At 48.3% G+C, this 20585-nt stretch overlaps 1 protein-coding gene and 1 long non-coding RNA gene across 6 annotated transcripts in view; one reads left to right on the top strand and one right to left on the bottom strand.

Moving 5' to 3' along the window:
• VRK2 (VRK serine/threonine kinase 2) overlaps positions 1-20585 on the top strand; it is a 711103-nt gene that overhangs the window by 63267 nt on the left and 627251 nt on the right. The window lies entirely within an intron of this gene.
• LOC138467794 (uncharacterized) overlaps positions 1-20585 on the bottom strand; it is a 328988-nt gene that overhangs the window by 56897 nt on the left and 251506 nt on the right. The window lies entirely within an intron of this gene.

Genomic DNA, 20585 nt, shown 5'->3' with positions numbered 1-20585 from the left:
GACACCGAATAAGCTCTGTGAAACTTCTGGGTATTAAGCATGTTAAAAATAACGCAGCATAGCAGATACCGATGGAGTTCAGTTAAGTTTCGGTTAGTGATTTTGCGATCAAGGCCCTTCCTTCGCTCCACCCACACCCGGGGAGGTGATAAGGGCACGGAGGTAGATGGATACCTTTTTAGGCGGCCATAGTTGAGCAGAAACTGGTGTTCTCTGTAAAGGGTATATTTTAGTTGACCAGGGGGTAAAGGCTGCGCTCTATGGTCAGACATTTTGGCGGTGGTACGGATTATTAACGCAGGGTCATCCAGCAATCTGAGGGTTTTGAGGCTCCTCAGGGAACTCACCAGAAGTCTGTTAATGCTGAACATTGAGGTTAGGGCACGGCACATTCCAGGAGTGAAAAACACGGCCGCTGATTCTCTGCCTCGCTTACAATGGGACCGGTTCCGAGACAGCTGCCCCGAAGCGAGGGAGGAGATGACCCCATTCGAGGAACCGTGGTGGGGGAGGATTGGGGCGATCTGACCTCGCTGGTAGAGACTGCCCTGGCTTCAGGTACAGCCAAAAGGTACAGGGCTTGTTGGGATCGTTTCATACAGTTCCAGGAAGAGGTGTTGGCAGGTGGCCGGGGGGAGAACCCGGTGAGGGCATTCATAGGCTGGTGCTGGAAGATAGGGAAGATCCGGGCGTGGGTGGGCTACCACCTGGCGGCCTTAGCACATTACGCGAAAGTAAAAAGGAAGAAGGACCCCACTAAGGAACACTACGTCTTGCTAGCCATGAGAGGCGGGGCTAGACAGACCATAGCAAAGCCAGACGAGAGGCAGCCAATCGATATTGGGAAATTGCACGGGTTGGTTAAATGTCTAGGTGCAGTGTGTAGGCAGGAGGCAGAGAGATTGCTCTTCACGGCCGCCTTCACGGTGGCGTTTTTTGGGGCTCTCAGGATCAGCGAATTGGTGCCGGAGAACAAGGCCGGCAAAGGGAAGGGGTTCTTGCGCGTCAGGGACGTCCAAGTGGGAAGCGCTCAAGTCGTCATTTATGTAAGGAGATCAAAAACGGATCAGAAAGGAAAAGGGGCGGCGTTGACCTTACAGGCAATTCAGGCAAGCAGGGTTTGCCCGGTGGCGGCGGCGGAAAACTTTATGCAGTAGCGACGGCCATCAGGAGCAGAGGCGCTGTGGCTCACGCACAGGGATGGGTCCGCACTAAGCCGCTTTCAGCTCAGGAAAGTGATGGCGCTAGGTTTGGATAACATGGGCCTGGCAGGGGGCCGGTTAGGGACGCATTCATTTCAGATAGGGGCCGCCACCTCCGCGGCGGTCGGGGGGGTAAGGGGCGGAGGACATCAAGAAACTGGGGAGATGGTCTCCAGGATGTTATAAAAGTTATGTCAGACCAGAAAAAATGTGAAGATAACCATGGCGTTCCCTTCATTTCATTTCCCAGCAGTGCGCCAAAGGAAACTACGCACAGTGTGGGTAGTGGGGCATTCATTCATCTCAAGGGCAGAGGCAAGTGTCCCAGAGCAGGCCCGCCCTGGTTAAGGCAGAGCAAGGTGGAAAGGTGGCAGGGGCAGAAGTGTCCCAGAGCTGGCCCACCCTGGTTAAGGTGGAGCAAGATGGAAAGGTGGTAGGGGCAGAAGTGTCCCCGAGCAGGCATGGCCGGAAGACATCAAAAAATTGGGGAGATGGTCTTCAGGATGTTACAAACGATATATCAGGCCCGCAAAATATAAGTTAACCATGCCGTTCCCTCCTTTTTGTCATTTCACAGCAGCACAAGGAAGGACGAAACGTACCGGGTAGGTAGTGGGGCACTCATGCATCTCAAAGGCTAATGCGAGCTGGACTCAGCAGCAGGAGGCGCTGACGGACGGCGAGCTCAAGAGTGAGTGGCACGGGGAGCCAGGGATGAAGTGGGCTCAGCTAGAGGGGCAACTATGGAAATTGCTGAGCAGGCGGCAGAAGCCAGAGGTGTTGGTAATACACTTGGGAGGGAACGACCTGACCAGCCTGGGGAGGGGTGTCCGGCTGAGGGACATTACGAGCTCATTGCAGGAAATAGCAGCACAGTTGGGTGAAACTGAAATTGGATGGTCGGAAGGTATTCCCCGGGCGCAATGGAGGGGGGCAGAGAGCCATGCAGCAGTTGAGAAGTCAAGGAGGAAGCTGAACGGGGCCGTGGCAAAATTCTGCAGGGGCAGGGGTTTCCATCAGACCAGGCATGGCTTGATTGATGGGAAAACACCCGAGTACTTCCTAAACGGACGGATGGAAACTTGTCCACGAAGGAAACGAAGCTCTTTTTCTGGGACATCTCTACCAAATTACTGGAATGGGAGAAGGAGACAGGAAGAAGGGGAGCCACAGTGGGCGAGAACCCACTCAGTGGCATGGCGGTGTTTGGGCAACCAAGCACAAATGATAGACTCCGGACGAGCCAGAAGGAAACGGAATGGGTCTTCGCTCTTCCGGACCAGCGCCTCTTGGGGGCCTAAACGGCGGGGGCGTCTGGTAGGGACAAATAAGGCTCAGCTTCCCCCAAAAACAAACGGCGCTCTCCCCACCCACGGACACCTGCACGGGCAGGATTGGAACAGGTACAATGGGTCGGGGGAGTTGGGGGCCTACTATACCAAGTATAGGGGGAAGCAAAGGAAATCCGGCAAGCAAGCGCCACACGGACAGAATGAAGTTCACAAATGTGTGCAAATAATTCTGTTGTCATGGAAATAAAACTGCGGCCAAGTTTGCCATTTGAAATTCTGTGTCATGCCAATTTGTGGGGATAAGGAGTAATGCATTGGGGTGCATGCGCAAAGAATAATTAGCAGTAAAGGCAAATGGACGGCTGCAGGGGTTATGGAGCTGACGACGGAAAAATCAGCTCAAGATGGAGGAGGCAGCAGGGTAACCCCTGCGGGGTCATGCCGCCAGGACCTGGGACCCTCCCCTGGGGGTCAAAAGGCGAGGGGCGGAACGGCGCCAAAGGCCTAATGGCCCAAAAGCCCGCGAAGGGCTGAACAAAGGAAAAGGGGCGGGGCCATCAGGATTTAAGCAGGCGGGACCGGGGTGCCAGGCATCTCGCTCCTGCACTGGGACCCGGTCGCCGCCTCGCAGGTGGAAGAAATTTCGTTTTCCACCCACCCACCCACGAAATACAAGCAAGAAGCAGGAGACCGGGGGCGTTGCTGTCGCAGGACACCAAGGCCAGGATATGACAAGTTGGCGGTGTTTGGGCAACCAAGCACAAATGATAGACTCCGGACGAGCCAGAAGGAAACGGAATGGGTCTTCGCTCTTCCGGACCAGCGCCTCTTGGGGGCCTAAACGGCGGGGGCGTCTGGTAGGGACAAATAAGGCTCAGCTTCCCCCAAAAACAAACGGCGCTCTTCCCACCCACGGACACCTGCACGGGCAGGATTGGAACAGGTACAATGGGTCGGGGGAGTTGGGGGCCTACTATACCAAGTATAGGGGGAAGCAAAGGAAATCCGGCAAGCAAGCGCCACACGGACAGAATGAAGTTCACAAATGTGTACAAATAATTCTGTTGTCATGGAAATAAAACTGCGGCCAAGTTTGCCATTTGAAATTCTGTGTCATGCCAATTTGTGGGGATAAGGAGTAATGCATTGGGGTGCATGTGCAAAGAATAATTGGCAGTAAAGGCAAATGGACGGCTGCAGGGGTTATTGTGGCTGAGGCCTCCGGCGGGTTGCTCTTCTCCTTCGCCGGGCTCCTCCTTCAAACTGCTCCATTTGTTTGCTGTCCTGGAGCATTGCTGCTCCCTTCCGTGCTGGGTGTGCAATCCTCGGCGCTCTCTGGGCTCCGCCGGCAGGCCGCGCACACCCCTGCCGTTCCAGCCTCCCACCCGCTGCGGGCACCAGCAGTCTCCACTCCTTTGGCCGTTTAAGGTATGTGAGTCACGATCTTTGGTTTCTTTCAACCATTTGTTCGTTCTTAATGGATTCCTGATGACCTTTTTGTTACGTCCTGATGTAAGACCAGCTCGATGTTCGAGACAGTTCATATTTAAGTCGGCTATCGGAACCAACATGGCGTTATGTTCTATTCGACAGTTGTCTACAAATAGCATTGTTTTATTGACAAACCATTAATTTTCCCATGCCACAGTATTGCAATAAAGGTTTATAATTATGATCGTAGACGTGGTATGGTTTGTTGATGTTTCTACCTCTAATACCACTAATTGCATAGAATGATTAGGGTTTCGGTTTAATCCCCCGCCCCACTTTTATCATTGGTATTAGTCCGCAGAAGGGTCACCTTGTTTGTTTTTTGTTGCAGATCGAATATCCGTCCACAAGTGGAGCTGAAGACAACCATGTTTCTTGAAAGCAAAGGCTATCCATTGACTTTAGATTTGCACAATCGCTATTGAAAAGATGTTTAAAACAGCGTGTATTCCAGCTTTCTATTATGAGAGATTCTCTAGACAATGATTCCAAGCTAAATTGGTTAGGGCTGGAATTATGGCATTTGGGAAGCCAGTCCCAATTATTCTCAGCTGGTTTTAGCATATTCTTCACTATTGGTATACATATTTCTCCATTTCCCGTGTCCAAGCTGTAAACCATTATCTTCATAGGTTGTAACGTTGCCACATGAAGGGATTCGGGCCTTGGTTGGCTGGGCAGAGCTGTTCTGTGTGTCTTTTCAGAGGTAAAGTGGACTGTCTCCTCTATTGCATTTGAGGGAAGTTTCGATGATTCCACAGTTGTTTCAATTGTTTGCTCGTTTGCTCTTTTGAACTTCGATAAATCAAGGTCTTGTTCTTTTAATTCGAAGCCCAATGGCCACAGCGTTTCAGCTTCACCAAGAAGCAATGCTCTTATGATTTTTGATTCAGTGCGCAGGCATACACAGTCAAATTGGCCAGGAATCAGGAAATCCACCTCTGCAATGTCTCGATTCTAGTCTGCATAGACGTGGAATAAGCTTAAACAGTTTAAATATATTGGAGCGACATTAGGCCATTGTTTAGTGGGAGTAATCGTTCGAAGTATACACATGTTTTTTTACTTGTCTACAGTATTTCTGAATCGCTTTTGCCTTTGTCAATATTTTCTTTGTTCTTATATTCCAATACGGATTTGTAGTCCATCTTCTCAGGAAAATATGAGTTTGCAAACAATTGTTTACTTAGTATAGGTTTTGAAATTGGTTGGGCGGCGACCGCGTTTTTGGTTGAAGAAGGATCTATAAAAGAATCTGTGAGGTGTAAATTCTGATTGATTTGATTGTCTAAATGTTTTTTTTTCACTTTATTTTCTTTCGACATTCTTCTAAAGTTAAAAGCCAGTGATCTCAGTTAATTCGATAGATATATCCACATTTTTTTTATATGCCAGATGTTGGCTATTTTGTGTGACTGCAAGAGGTGGGATGTTTGTCATTACTGCAGTAACAGTAAACATATAATTTCTCTGTTTGCTGAACCTTCTCCATAAAATGAAATTTCTTCTATGTCGTTAATTGGATAAGCGGATCTCAAGGTGGTCTTTTTCTATAGTAGCGGCCGTAAAATGGCCGATCTCTGAGGGTGTCTTATGACTGTTCTACTCATTATTAGTTTTTTCTTGGGGCTTGCTTGTCAGTGTAGTGGTTTCGTGCTCTGTGAGGGCAGTTTTTAGGTTTTGAATGAAACCTCTTGTTCCGCTTGTTTTACTCACTTGCTTTGTCATGGTATTTTTTTTTTGTTTTTTGTTTGAAGACAGGCACTATTTTTTGCCATCTGTTTCCTTTTTTTTTTACCTGAGTAAAAGATGTCATAATTAGCCCCTCTATTATCACATTTAGTTGTGGACTTTTCGGGGCTTGCTTCAATGTTTAGTATTGTAGAACAGGTGATTACTAAGCTTATCTATAACTTCTTGTCGATCATTGCGGGAACCTGATCTCTGGGCTGATCTTTACAACTCGCAATTGATATTAGAGATGTAAATTCTGCACTGGTTACCAACGAATTTGTGCTTGTTGACAAGTGAGCATGAAGGGGGGGTCAAGGGATGTAGTACACTCCATGGTGCTAGATATTCTGGATAGATATTTGAGTTGGCTATAGATGTGTTTATTTGACGAGTGGTGTTTGTCTGAATTGTTACTTCGGGATCAAGGTGGGCTCTTTTCCTTGTCTCTTTGCTTCATTTTAATATTTATTTTGCCACATCAAGCTGCATCTTTTTGTTAGCCCCGATATCTATCATATGATCGGTTAATCATTTTTGTAACAGGTTTTCAGATTCATATTCTCGATCAAGTCTTTGTTGTAAGGAGTTTATGAATGCTTCTATATGGATCGTTTTTGTATGAGTCTGGCTAGTAATGTTGCCTGGTCTATATATCAGTCATTAATTGATTCGTATAGCTTCAGGAACGGTGCTATCACAATCGTTAGAGCAGACATTAAGTTGCATTGCGTTTGCAAGAGCTCTGCTTTTTCTGACACTCTTTCTCTCTATCTTTTGTAATGTGTCATCTGATAGTGTTTTTTGTGTGACTTCAAAGTAATTAGTGCCTTTTTCCTGGGGCTTGTAGATTCAACAGAGGAATCGGAAGAATCAGAATCACTTGTCTGATTTGACTCTCCGTTTTTTAGGCATTCTAATGCTGCAGACTGAATCTCCTTTTTTTCCATTAATAGGAAGGAGTTCGTCTTTTTAACTGGTAGTTTATATTAAACATTGAGGCGTCCCGGAGATGTAAAAAGTAAATTTTGGCGGCGCTTGCGTTATGCTCGGGTAGTTGCTCATGTAAATCAAGATCAAATGGCATGCATCGTAGTCGGGAAGCAGATTTCCATGTTGACAATTCCAATTCTGATATTTGGCTGTTCGAGATTTCTCCGATCTAGAGCTCCTGGTCTAGGGTATTATTCTTTCATCTCTTGTAATGACTTGGCGTGGCCATACTGGTAGCTCCTGGGTTGTCTTTGGGTTCACTCTGAAGTTGTCATTTTTCTCTTTTTCCTTTCTGCTTTCAACCATCTGTTTTACCTTGCAGCGGATATGACCTAAAGCCTCCATAGTGGCTTGAGTGTCCTTGTTCCCGCTAGCAACGTTATCTGGCGGGTGCTCTGCCCACGATTCACCTTGCACGTGTCAGAATCTGTAAAGCAGATGACTGCCCTCTTCCAGAAGTGTGTTAGCCCAGGCGGCCGCGGTACCTCCCAAATAAGACACAACAAAAGCGGATTTAGTCGAGGAATCTGGGAAATAATTAGGTCGACAAAGGAAATGTAGTCTGAATTGGTTCAGAAAGGTACGGAAGGACCTGGGGTCCCTGTTAAACCGCTCAGGAGGAGCCTAGGGAAATTGAGCATTCATATAAACAAGACCAGTATCAGGCCGGGGCTGGGCAGAGCCAGAACCTGACGCCACTGCATGTGGAGGAGCCTGAATCCCAGGGGGCCGTAAAACAGCTTGCAGGTCATCAACACAACGCTGCGTGGTGGCATGGGCTGCAGACATGTTGGCGCACGTAAGTCATCCACCAATTGCATAATGCTTGCCAAAATCTCGTTTGTATCCATTGGAGGCTTCTAAATATGTCAGAACTCTCCTCCAAATCCCTTAGGAGATGCGTAGTTGACCCCAGTCACCACTTAACATGGGTGTGTGATTATCCACTGCTTTCTAGCTAAAGCAAAAGCGTTTCCCTTTGAAAGAAAAACGAAAAGTGCAGCGGGGTGCAGAGTGAGAAGCACGATTCCTTGTAGATGTGATTTTAGATGCCCTGTGGTGTGCCCTGGAACGTGAACCAAACTTGGATGAGATCCTGACAGCGCGTGGTTTTCTTTACATTCTCTCCTTTCCCGCAGAGTTGTAGCTAAACACTGGTTCACTGCGGGGCTGGTTGTTGATCCAACTGCTTTGGGCTCGATGTCCTTATCGTTCGGACAGATCATATTATCAGGTAAATGCTCCTCCCACGTTTTGGCTCGCGCTTGGTTCTTTTTACTTTCTCTCATTGCCCGTGACATCCTAATTGAATGCAAGTTTGCTGTGGGCATAGCTCCCGAACAGGTTTCCTAGGCGGCTCCTACCGCTGGCCAGCTGGCAGCCCTCACCGCGCAGATGGCGATGGACTCCACCAACTCCGCATCAGCAAGCCCGCCCGAGGCCACCCCTTCTAACCAGCCAAGTGGCTGGTGCTCCAACTCCTGCGTCCAGCTCAAAACACCAACCCTCAAGCCACCTACTCTCTCACCCGGCTCTACAGCAGGGTGAGGAGGTGAGGTTTTGACAACGCCGGAGGGAGGCATTTGGGGGAGCATTAGGGGGGCGCTTAGGTGCAGATTCCTGTTAGGGCGGGTGGGTATTTGGTTCTTCGGTATCAATGTCAACATTAGCAATAGTGTTTTTCTTTGTGGTGTGAGGTGACGGTGCTCATTTTCTGTGACATTCTACAGTGCAACTCCCCATGCCTGAGGTTCCGTGCAAGGCTGCAGGTCCACTGTTGACCGGCCGGGTTCCGTGTCTCTTGTGATACATTATGTTTAGACATGTTTTGTGGACCACAGCGACATGAACAGCACAAACAGCCACTCTTTGCCACTCCACGCCGCTCTGCAAAATGGAAATGGTTTTAAAGTAGCAGCTCCTCCTCCAAAAAATATGAAGTGTATACCGACTGTGGAGCACTGGTCTCACAGTTTCTCCAGCACAAACAGCCACTCCTCGCTGCTCTGCGTAATGGAAGTGGTTTTAAAGTAGCCGCTCCCTTCTCCAAAAGATATTCAGTGTATACCGACTGCAGCCCTGGTCTCACACGGTCTCCAGCACAAACAGCCACTCCTCACCACAAAAGGACTTCACTTCTCTAATCCTTACCTTTCAGGAATCGCCTGTAAGAAAGCCACTGCGAGTGCTGGATCATTTCGCTGGGCGAAGGCTAGGTCGGGAAGAATGGTAGGTTCTTCTTCCCTTTTTGCCTCCGTTATAGATGGTTCATCAGCTTCACAAATCCTAAGGTACTCAGTTTCTTCCGGTGGTTCACTCTCTATAAAACAGGGAAATTGAGCCCTTTCAAGAATTCCGTGTGCAATTTTGTCCCCAGGATGTACGTCAAATGTAATTTCACCATGGTTCTGTAGGAGAACCTTTATGTCTCCCCGGAAGTTGGGATCGATGATGTATGCTAGGACATCCGGACCGAACTTCCAGGCATGGGCAGATTTTGGAGCCAATCTTAAATAACACAAAGGAGTGGGTATCAAGACTAAGGGGGTCATTGCGAGGTAGGCGGTAAGAGGATTAACGGCGCGGTAAAGCTGCTAGAGCCATCACCCCCTAACCGCCTCATTACGAGTTATACTTGCGGGACCCGCTAAGGCCGCCTGGTAAAACCAGACATCCTTAGCGGGTCCCACAAGCATCTGCCCCATGCCCTTTGAGCCCTATGGGGGCTCGAATGGGAATGGGGATGGGTTCCTTGAATGAGGAATTACCGGGCCCTCCAAGGTCGGAATGGCCTTGTAATTCCTCATTCAAGGAATCCGGACCCGGTACCCTCGTAATGACCTCCTAAATCTGTGGGAATCATTCCTCTTTTCCCTGGAGGGATAGTAGCTTCTCTGCTGCTACAGATATCAAAGCCTATGGATTCTTTTGTGGTGATAGAGGGAGCTGAGGCTCTATGACTAAGATTCTGGAATTTTAGGGTTCCTCAATTTGTCTCAATTGAGTTGCATCCCACTTCTGACACAATATGTAAGGAAGGCATGGTATTAAACAGTAAGATAGACGCATGTGATCACATTTCGATGGTGTTTATTGAACTTTAACTGGGTTTGAAAATGCCTATCTAATCCTAAATCTAAAGATAGGAGCAAGCTACGACCATCAAATAATAACGCAGTCCTAGTGGTGTCTTGTCAAAATAAAAGGGCCTATACTACTAAACCTATTGCCAATCCTTACTTCTGAATACAAATAGTGTGGGGAACCATGTTATGAAGAATAAAAAGTGTTCAGGATATTCAAGCCGTTGGCTTCCCCTCCCCACGTTTTCAGCACAGGACAAGACGGCACACTCGAGCTTAGCCCAGTCTCTGGCTTCTCTAGCACGAGGGAGAAGTTCAAAGCTTCAACTACATGGCCTTCTGTGTCAAAGTCTCTTTGCCATTCAAAGTCTCTTCTTCAGAAGGCCTGATGCAACACAACAAGTTCCTTTCTTCTTAGAATTTCACATATACACATTTTCAGGTTATTTTCTGTTCACCCGCGGTCCCCTGCACCTGGCTCAGACCCACTTTAACACAAAAACTTCTTGGGTGAATTTCGCTTTACCCCGGGTCCCCCTCCGTCAGGCTCAGGCCCACTTTAACACAAAGCTTTAAATTGATCTCCCTTTGTAGGGCTTGGACCAACTTTATCTACTTTACTGTATCAACATCGAAGACTTTCGACTGTGCACAGGATTTAGCTTGACCCGTCGCAGGACCGCTTTGATTCACAATTCTCTACAACTCGTTCACTTTTCAGCTGGATACATTACAGAGACCTTAGATTAAGCACACGCGCAGTGCTGGACCACTCTGTCAAAGGTATCGTATCTTGGTTTCAAAGTTCACTCACTCATAAGCAGTTCGTTACTCGCATCTTTTATCACACATATTTCAAACAATGTTGGTTCCAGTGTTTGCCATACAATGTTGCTGCTTGTAACCTTGGCTTCAACACAGACCGGTCTGGTATCGGTCTCCCCAACTCACCGGCTTTGTTGATTTCACTGACGCTGCTTTGTTCTGGTGCCAAGGACAGTACCACGGCAGCTGGTGATTCTCCCTGCTTTGATTATTGATGCGGGAGAGCCCCGGGTATCTCTGACACACAATGCAGGATTCTTCACCCTGTTTTTCTGGTCTTACGCTTTCCAATCCCGAGTGTTCATGAGAGCAACGGTTCCTTGTCGAAAAGGTCAAGGGAGCTTCCCTCCTTGTGAACCCCTTCTAATTTGCTGTCTTTCTTCTCTCATTAAACTGCCATCTTGGATCTGTTGTCTCGTGCTCTGCCTTTTATCTGTGTGGGAAAGCCTAATGGAAGTCAGGTCTGTGTGTGTGTGTGTGATGGTCAGTAATTGGCTGACCTTGCCTGACCATTGTATTGGGACATGTCCGGTATAAGGCACGGGTGTTAGTCCTTTTTCTCTCATAGCGGGCTGTCCTTGAGAAAGTGTCTGTGTTGCAAAGGGGGCAGGGGGCAGCGTTCTTAAATATCCCACTTGGTAGGCTGGGGTAAAGGTGTTTTTGGGAAGGGGATACTGCATCTCACCATCCGGTTTCCCACTCCCCGAAGACCCCTCACCCAGGTGATCCTCCCGCACTAGTCCACCCCTAGAAACTGGATCCAAAAGCGAAGGCTGTGTCGTGGTCAACTGGATGACAGATCCCCGGGGACTAGTGGGTGTCTGGTTCTTCTGGTTTCTCACATAAAGCACACATTTGAAAAAAATGCAGACTTATTCAGAACATATGTTATTTAATCATACTCTATGGAAAATATTTAATGGCAAACCATACAATCTCTGGTTGATATGTAATGATAACCACAGTGTTCCTACACTAAACAAACCACAGAAAAGTGCATACAAACAACATACATATCTTGTTCAAAAGATGCAACATGGATTACAAATCAATGTAAGCCAGACACTTCTAAATGTATCACGTGTCAGTTAAATGTAGAACCTGTGGTGTGCAACAGGCCCACCCCATTTGTAAATGATTTGATGAGTACTACTGATTTCACTATTCCTGGCAACTTAGGTTTTGTCTCAAACACACCATGTACAATAATAACTAAGTAGAAAACACTGTAAAACCCCACCCCTGTAGAAAGAAAACAGAATAAGCAAGATAGCAAGATACAACCCTCTGGGTAATGAGACTGGGAGAAAAGGCAATAAAAACAATGTTCAAATGATATGTTCTTGCAAAAAGGGATTCATGTGTCCTAGCCAATCTCTAGGACCGAAATGGACCAACCGGGTAGATATCGTCAATAATGCCTTTGCAGGGCCTTGGCAGTTTGACAACTGCGAACCAGATTTCTGGGTGCTGTTCGGCGGTTCGAATGTAGCAGTTGTAGAGTTACAAAGGCAAACAGGTGTCGAAGATGGGTTGAACTGAAGATGGCTGCGGTCCGAAACATTACCATGGGGGGTGTGAGGGTGTGGGGAGGAGGTCACCATGTTTGGTTCGACAGTGGACGGGCTGGTGACAGGGGTGTGCAGGTGAGTTGGTTCGATGTGGAGGCTAGAAAGACACAGTTCGGGAAGACCAGCATGGTTATTTGATCGGCGAGACTCATTAGGCAATGAGCTGGATGTTCGGACGGCGGTTCGAGCAGTGCAGATGCATCCGTACTTCTTGGTTCGAGCCAAGGCAACAATGCTCTTTCGGGGTGGTGCGGTGCGGCAACGAACAGGTTTGTGCATGGTGGTTCGAAGGCCAGTGAGTGCCACAAGCAGCTTTGGAGGGTCCTGGTGGTTTGGTCTAGGTCAACACACTAGAGTCACGGCTCAAAGTGGTTTAACAGTGAAATAGTAGGAATCCTGGATATCCTGGTTCTCAGAGCTGTTAGTCCCACTCCATGGTCTCAGGAAGAAGAGGAGTCATTTTCTCAGGCTCCCAACATGGGGAAGGCTGGCACACATCTTCCAGGTGTCCTTAAACATAGTGGGTACCTGGGCAGCAGTGTACCTGCCAGAGATGCAGGTCTTGTTCAAGCAACAGGTTCACCCCAATGGCCCTCGGGGATGGTTAGGTGACAGAGTTGTTTGCCTCTGCCTTGGAACACCTGCCTTCACCTCACTACTGGCGGACTTTGGAAAGGACTGCTCTCCCAACAGGATCCAACAAAATCTTATTGAAGGTTTGAAGTCCAGAGATGATTCTAAGAAGTGGATGAAGACCCCTTCTTCTAAAGGCCCCAAGTGATTAGACAAAAGCTAGTCTGCTTTAGGGGTCCAAGCCCTGTTCTTGGAACACGTAGACTTTGCCTCCTGACAGAACATCCAAAGTGCTTTGTACTTCATGATGTGGAGAGGACAGGAAGGAAAGATGGAGGCGGAGAGAAGCAAGATGGTGGAACCTTCCCCCAGCTGTAAAGAGCTCCCTCTGTCTACTGTGAGACTGGCATGATATCAAGAGAGACACAGACTCAAAGATATTCGTTTTAAAAACGTTTATTTACTAAAGTTCCTGGGTTGGTGTACTGCCTAACTGTCCCTAACACTAAAGGGATGGTTCCCTTAATTGATGTTTTAAGGGCAGTCAATGTCTGTGAGCCCAAAATAAATATTAGTCTGTGTCTAAACCTATGCTTGCCCTCACTCTTTGACAAAAAATGTGTTAAAAGTGGTGGTTCAACAAAAATAGGAAACCAGGATTGGTTTCGGGTGGTCTTCTCACCAGGTGTAGGTTGGTCAGCTTCAGAAAAATGAGTTCAATCAAAAAGGGACTGGTTGATGCAGGATTATAAATACAGTATTTTCGTTGAATACCGTTTGGACCAATGCCGAAGATCCTATGAACAGAGTCCTGCATTTTTGGACTCCAAAAATCTTGTATTCCAAAATACTGAATTAGGGGAGTGGGGGTGTTCCTTGCCCCCCCTAATTCGATATTGTGGTCTGTAGTGGTTGCGGGAGTGTCCCCCGCATACACAACATGTGTTGCGGGGGACAAAAAAATAAAAATAAATTTAGAGTTACAAAATGCGAACCTATTATGTTGGTGATTTTGTAGTTCGAGATTTTGGCTTTCATGATATTAACGTACATCCGGTTCGAAAAATGTCAATGTCTTTAATGCCTTCGGGTTCCCTTGCCCAAGCTTTTGTCCTTCTATGTTCAAAATATAACTGAAAAAAAACACAGTTCTTCTTTAAGCGTCTCAGGGTTTCCTTCCCCAAACTTCAATTCCTTCAGTAACCAAAATAATGAAGATTCCACTTTGATGGGTCTCTCCGGGTTCCCTTCCCCTAGCTTACGCCTCTTTGAGTTTCAAAAAAGTTCAGTTTGTCAGGATGTACCTTTCTTTCATATACCATTTTTTAAAGGGGTAAAATCAGAGACTTTTGAAAATGCCAGGTTCTTTGCTCCTCCTGAGCACGACCCCTTCTTGTTTCACCTGTGTTTTCTTGACTTCTTTCTCGTGCACACTTGCACTTTCTTTGTCATTCGTGTGCCCCAGGCACTTTCTCCAGCTTTCCCGTGCACACTTGCTTTCACTTTCCTTTTCCGTGCCCACTGGGACCTTTTTGCGCTTTCCTGTGCACACTTGCATGCTTTCCACTCTGCTGTGTAGCTTGCAGCCTTCTCTCTCGTTCAGGTCGCTTGCGGCCTCTTATTACAGTTCTTTCACTTTGTGCTGCATGCATGATCTGCTTTTCTTGCTTTCTCTTACTTTCTCTTACTTTCCCTTGATCTTGTCACTTTGGTCTTTCATTCTATACTTCTTTACTAGTTCCTTTCATTTCTTTCCTCTTTTCCACTCCGTGACGTTTTATGCATTCCTTTCGCCTGCTGCGCTTCAGTCAGCCGCATGCTCCTGAGTCTGTCTCTCTCTTACTTTCACAAGACTCACCCAGGCAGCAGCGCCTTAATAAGCGGCCCCTTCTGGATGTGCGGGCCTGAGGTCAGAGTCTCCCCACCTACCCGTCAGACACCCTTGGGGCTGGCACAGGTCTCGAGGGAACAAGCAATGTTCTGACCACCAATAGCAGCCTGCAGGGTACTTCGCTCTGGCTCCCTGGAGACACTGCTCCCTAGCCACGCTGCAGCCCATCACCAACACTGGGCCAGCGACTCATGCCGTTCTCTCTTTTGGCTGTAGATCCTGCTGCTCTCTGCTCCTTGGCTTCTTTGTTCCTGACAATGTCCCCAGCTCGCTCTGTCACCTGTGTAGAACCACACTTTTTATAGTTGCGAAAACATTCAAGTGGAGTCAGGTGTGAGTGATTATTAGTAAATGCCTGGGACAACTTAAGTTCTTTCTACAGCCGATTTCCCTTACACTCCCCGTGTTATTCCTATGAGAAATCTTCACTACTCCCAGTTGCCTCCTCCTCGTCTCAGTATTTGTTGGAAATGGGGAAGGGGAGATGGGAAAAGACCAGTGAGGGTATTTGCATGGCCAAGGGTAATACGATGGTTGAGTTTCGGGAGAAGGCGAACACTCAGTTTGATTTTTATATGTCCAAGGCAATTCCCATTTCATCATTCTTTACTGACGATTTGTAATAGTTGGACTGATATGGATAAAAGTTCTTTGACTCGAGTTGGGGGAAGGGCTTGTTTATGTTATAGCCAACCAGATTCTGGTCCCCATACTTCCCCAACTTTTAATTCTATTATAATTGGACTTCTCTTCCTTATTCAAAAGAGGTAGATCTGAATGTCCTATAAAGGCATCAGGGATGTCTTCCTCACCCCGTTCTCTTAATCGGATACCACACCTTACCTGAGTGCCTCCCGGATTTATTACCCAGACTCCCCAACCCAGATGATCCTCTCTCCCTCGCTTGTCTACCCCCAGGCTTGGAATCCAAAAGCGATGGCCCTCCCTTGGCCACCTTCAAAGAGGAACGTTGGGGCCTGCCTCAGAGAATACCCTCAGGTTTCTCACACTACACTAACCCGGAATCTGTTGGATCCAGTCACAAAGCTCACCAGCCCAATGCCAAATCAGTGCCTCAGAAAGTACCTAGAAGCCTGGTTCAATACTGTTGTCCCACAAAACAAGAACTAGTGGTTCTAGCCTACCTCTCTTGCTTTTTTTAAAGACGTCTTTGCTGAACTTGAACATTTGCTGCTGTAATTCTTTACCCTTCTTGGGGATCTGTATTACCTTGGCCTCCTCCATTGATTTAGGTATTGTATTGGACTGCCCTATGTGATTAAACAGGTTCGCTAGGTGGGGAATTTGATCTTCTTTGTTATTTTTGTAGAACTCAGCCCTGTAGCCGTCGAGCCCCGGGGCCTTGTTGATTGGGAGTGAGTTTATGGCAGCCCTGACCTCATCCCTCGTAATTTCCCCTTCCAGTGTGTCTCTTTTTGCACCCGTTAACTTTTGTAGGCCAATTTCCCACAGGTATGCTTCCTCGGCTTCTAGTGGTGGGTTTTCGGAGCTACATTAATAATTTGGAGTAGAATTTTACAAATTCCCTTTCTATGTCTTCGGTTTTGGTACTACTCTTACCTCCCTGTTGGTTATTTTCAGATTTTTTCTGGCCCCCTCCTCTTTTCAAAGCATTTGGGCTAGGAGTCTATCTGCTTTGTTAGCTTTGACATAGTACTTCTGTTTAAGTCGCAGCAGGCTACGTTTCGCCATCCTGGTTTGTATGATGTCTAATTGTCCCCTTATCGATCTGTCCTCCCTTTTTATCATGGGTGTCTGTTTCAAACACATTTTGGCTGTGATCTCTTTTAACTCTGCTTCTAAGCTGGCCTCCTCCATACTTAATCTTTGGAGGGTCTTGCTTTTATTGCTATGATTCTGCCCCTAATTGTCGCCTTGAGCGTGTCCCACCAGGTTTGGCAGGACGTTTCCCCAATTTTGTTGGCCTCCGTGAAGTTTCCGATTTCCTTCAACACTTCACGCCTTAGGGTGAAATCTTTGAAGAGTTGGGCATGTAAGTGATTTGATTTGATTTCCGCGCTTTTTCCAATATTTGTTCTTTAAGCGTGTAGCTGTGGAAAGCCATCGGGACATCCCTTGGCCTTGCCCCTGGTTCCTGGCGTTTCGGACCCGCTCTATGAATCCTATCGAATTGGATATCCAAATTCTGCTCGGCCTCCAGCAGGTCCCTGAAGACAGACCTCATGGCGTGAGTCAAGTCTAGGTCTTGGACCGACTCGGGCAAACATTTGACCCTTCTGTTGGAACGTCAAGACTTGTTTTCCAGGTCTTCCGCCCTCAGTTCGAGGTTGTGAGTGGCTACTGCAAGAGTATCCAAGAGATTGTCTGTTTTCCATGCCTCCTCAGTGAGCTCCTGGATGGCGCTCTCGTTTGTGTCCACCCTCTACTCGATCATATTGATGTCTCTTCTAATCTCTTGAATTTCCTCCGCCAAATCCTCCCTCAGCGTGTCCATTTGTTTTTGACCGGTGCTTGTGATCTTCTCTACAATTTCTCCTAATAGACCCTTGAGGGAGGAGTGGGTCACCGGTCTCTCCTGGTCGTCTTGCCTGTTCTCCACGCCCACGTCTGTTCCCCAGTGATTGGTGTTTTGGGGCCCCATTGTTTCGGTGTACCTGGCCCAGATCTGTGACAAGGCTCCCTCCTGGGTTTTCTTTGCCACCTTGGGGGCACTGGGGTGTCCTTATTTCTGTTCCCGGACATCGCAGTGGAGTGTTCTGCAAGTGTCAGTTGTCCTCCTCGGTCTATTCGGGATGGGGCTGTGGTGCAGGGGGGGCCCAATCTCTGCTGATCCTCCTGGTGCCGGTGTGTAGCCTTCTCTTTGCGCAAAAGTGTCTCCCCAGCCCACGATTCCTCCTCAGCTGTTGCAGTCAGGGGGTGCAGGGACTCAGCTTGCGGTGCAGTAGGACTCTCCTTTTGGTGCTTGTTGCACTGGTGTCCCCCCCGACGTGCTCAGTGGCTAGGGTGCGAGGCACCTAGTGTCAATAGGGGCACCGGGGCTGCCGCCTTCCTCTAGTGTGCGTTGGCGGCGGGCCAGCCTCGGGCGGCTGGGACCCGTCGCAGTCCTCGTGTGCTGGGTTGTTCAAGCGAGGGGGGGCAGAGGCTCCCGTGCACAACAAGCGGAGACTGTCCGCATACTGAGGGAACCAGAGGGACCCCCCGCCCTCTGCCGTCCGGGCCCCCCCTGCACTTACTTGATGCGGCAGGTGTCCGCTCTTGGGTAGACTGGTCGCTACGTGGTTGAAGCCGCCGCTCAGCTGGAGATGCCACCTGTGGGGGAAGGGCTCCCGGAGGGACGTCTCCTTGTGGATGTCGCCCTTTGATGGAGGGGTGTCCTCCCCTCGCTGGCGGGCCTGTGCCACTAGGTGAAGGGGATTGGGAGCCTCCACCTATGGGCCAGTGCCGTTGTTGCTGGTTGTAGGCTCGAGTGTCGTCTGGGGAGGCAGGCAGCTTGGTAGCGAGTCGGTGGACTTGACGTTCCCCAAATGACAAGTAGTGCACAAAAGTGCTCACGTTTGTTGTTGGAGATTGAGTGTGTTGGTCAAATTAGCGGGCCCCCTCCTATCCCGGGAGCCGCGTAGGGCTCTTGTCTTGGGCCACGGGCCTCACCTGGCTGAGTCTGGCGGTTGCGGGGCCCGCTTATTGTGGAATGCAGTGGGTGGATGGACTCACCACCCCCTCTCCCCCCCACTGGTGTCGGGGTAAGTGACCGATGCCAGGGCTGCTCTCTGGGGGTCGGGGGGAGCCTTGAACTAGTAGGGCGGGAGTGTCGTTCCTCGGTATGCCGTGGGTTGCCTCGGTGCCCTCCCGAAGTGGGTGTCGGCATGTGTCCGGAGGGAAGGCTCCGGACGAAGTGTTCGGCCCGCCGTACGCTCTCCTCTCCCTTCCGATGCAGTAATGGGACTTTCTTCAGTGGTATGCCGGCGGGGGTGCAGTGTTGTTGCAGCCAGGGTTATGGTCCGCCATTTCTTTTCCCCAGGGGTTGTAGCCCACAGGCGAGGGGGAGCCGTCGGGGGCTGCTGGTCTCCGAATGCCTCTCGTCTGTTCCGTGCAGTTCGGTCTGCAGCTCAGACCAGGTGGGTCACAACTCCCGCCACGTTGTCCCAGACTCTGAGGTCTATGATGGTGTCTTATGCCACTCGCTTCAGGGCACCCCCGCCGGGAGCCCTCTCTAACGCGGGGCCAGGGCCTCAGTGGTCTGCGAATGCCGTCCTCCACTACCCCTGTGTGCTTCGGGGGTGGATTCGCTGCCACCGTGTGCTTCACTGTTATCTGCGTCTTGTACACTGTGCAGTGGCTCCTGGGGAGGGCTTGCTCAGCTGCTTTGGGGGCTATTTATCCTTGTTGCAACGCGGGAGCTCGGGGGACGTGCTGCCTATTCGTTTGCAGCCATCTTGGAATCCCGGGGTACCTTTTTAATATTGCATCAGCATAGGTGTCGACAAATGGTGTCCTACAACAATGTTTTACATTAGATAAAGAATTCTTTCTCAAAAGACTTGTAGTTTCCGTTTGGATGTTTTGTGACGTTTTTGAGCTAAGGTAGTTGATAACATCAATGTGTCTTGTTTGCACACTTCATATAAGAGCGAGAAGCTAATGAAAAGCTAATGAAAAGGTCATTCACATACTGTATCAACACAGATTTTAATGGGAGTGTTCCGTCATCCAAAGACTTTTTCAAAAAATGAGGAACAATGCAGAATATTCTTTAAACCACTGGGGAAGCATTATCCATGTGTATTGTAACCCACAGTAATAAAAAGTGTGTACGCATCGGCTAGCTGGGTGCAAGGGAATGGAAAAGAAAGCCGAGTGCAACAGTGAAACAAATAGCCCAAGGTGGAATGCATGACGGTATAGTAGCAGGATTAGGAAACACTGCTGTGGAGAAAAGGTCACACTACTGAATTAACTGCACAGAAGCCCACCACAGAATGTGTGTTCTTCCCCGGCGAGGATAGGGGTATTACATGGATTGCTCATTGGGATTATTATTCCCTGCTGCAATAATGACTTGAATTAATGGGGCACTTCCTTCTTCTGCTTCTGGGTGCAGATGATACTGAGGAATTTTTGGCAATCTCTTTGAGTGGGGTCTACTCCTATTCTGACAGTTTGTTTTTTGAATTTGCCTAACGTCGATGTCTTGTGATTACCATAGAAAGTCAGGAGCCTGGTATAATAGCTCAGTGAGTTCTGCAGACACTTGTGCTCTGGCTGTTGGGGTGGTCCCTCCTGTAGGGTTGCTAACACAGCCGGGGTGTTATCAGGACAGGAACATCATAAAGAAATACCCTGGGTGTGCAATATGTGGTGCAGTTCACTTTAAACACAAGATCCCAATAAAAAAAACTGGCAGTGATGGACTCATCAAAAAATTTGTGTTTTAAATGTTCTGAAGACATACACAGGCTTCGTGATATGATGTGGTACAGGTGTATTTGAGATACCAAATGCATTATTAGTGTTGATGAAAGAACAGTTGGAAAGTCAGATCGGGTGACTGACTTACCAGATCCAGTATCTACGATACATGGGACAGATTGCCCTTCATTAAAGAATTGGACATGTGAGCCCTATTGATCAAGGAGTATCAGGAAAGATATGACAAGGGTATCAACTTTCCACCTGTCCCAATAGGGATCTTCATTTGGGGCACAAGGTGCTGTGTTTGCTGGGACAAAAGCTGGCGCACTCGGATATGGGAGAGGGAATAGATCTGAAAGTGGGGGTTAGGTAGTCTGTTGGAGTCTATTGGGCCATTCGTTTTTCCAGTGAGCCTCTTGTTTGCAATGTGCATAAGCAATGGGGCTCCCAAAACCAGTTCTCTAAATGTTTGTTTCCTTCCCCTGCCTCCTTCTTGGAAAAAACTTTTTGGATTGCTAATGGGTTATTTACAGATATCAAGC

Source organism: Ambystoma mexicanum, chromosome 4q, assembly GCF_040938575.1.
Source record: "Ambystoma mexicanum isolate Mex_15411 chromosome 4q, UKY_AmexF1_1, whole genome shotgun sequence".
Classification (NCBI taxonomy): Eukaryota; Metazoa; Chordata; class Amphibia; order Caudata; family Ambystomatidae; genus Ambystoma; species Ambystoma mexicanum.
This window is presented reverse-complemented; position numbering and strand designations above follow the sequence as displayed.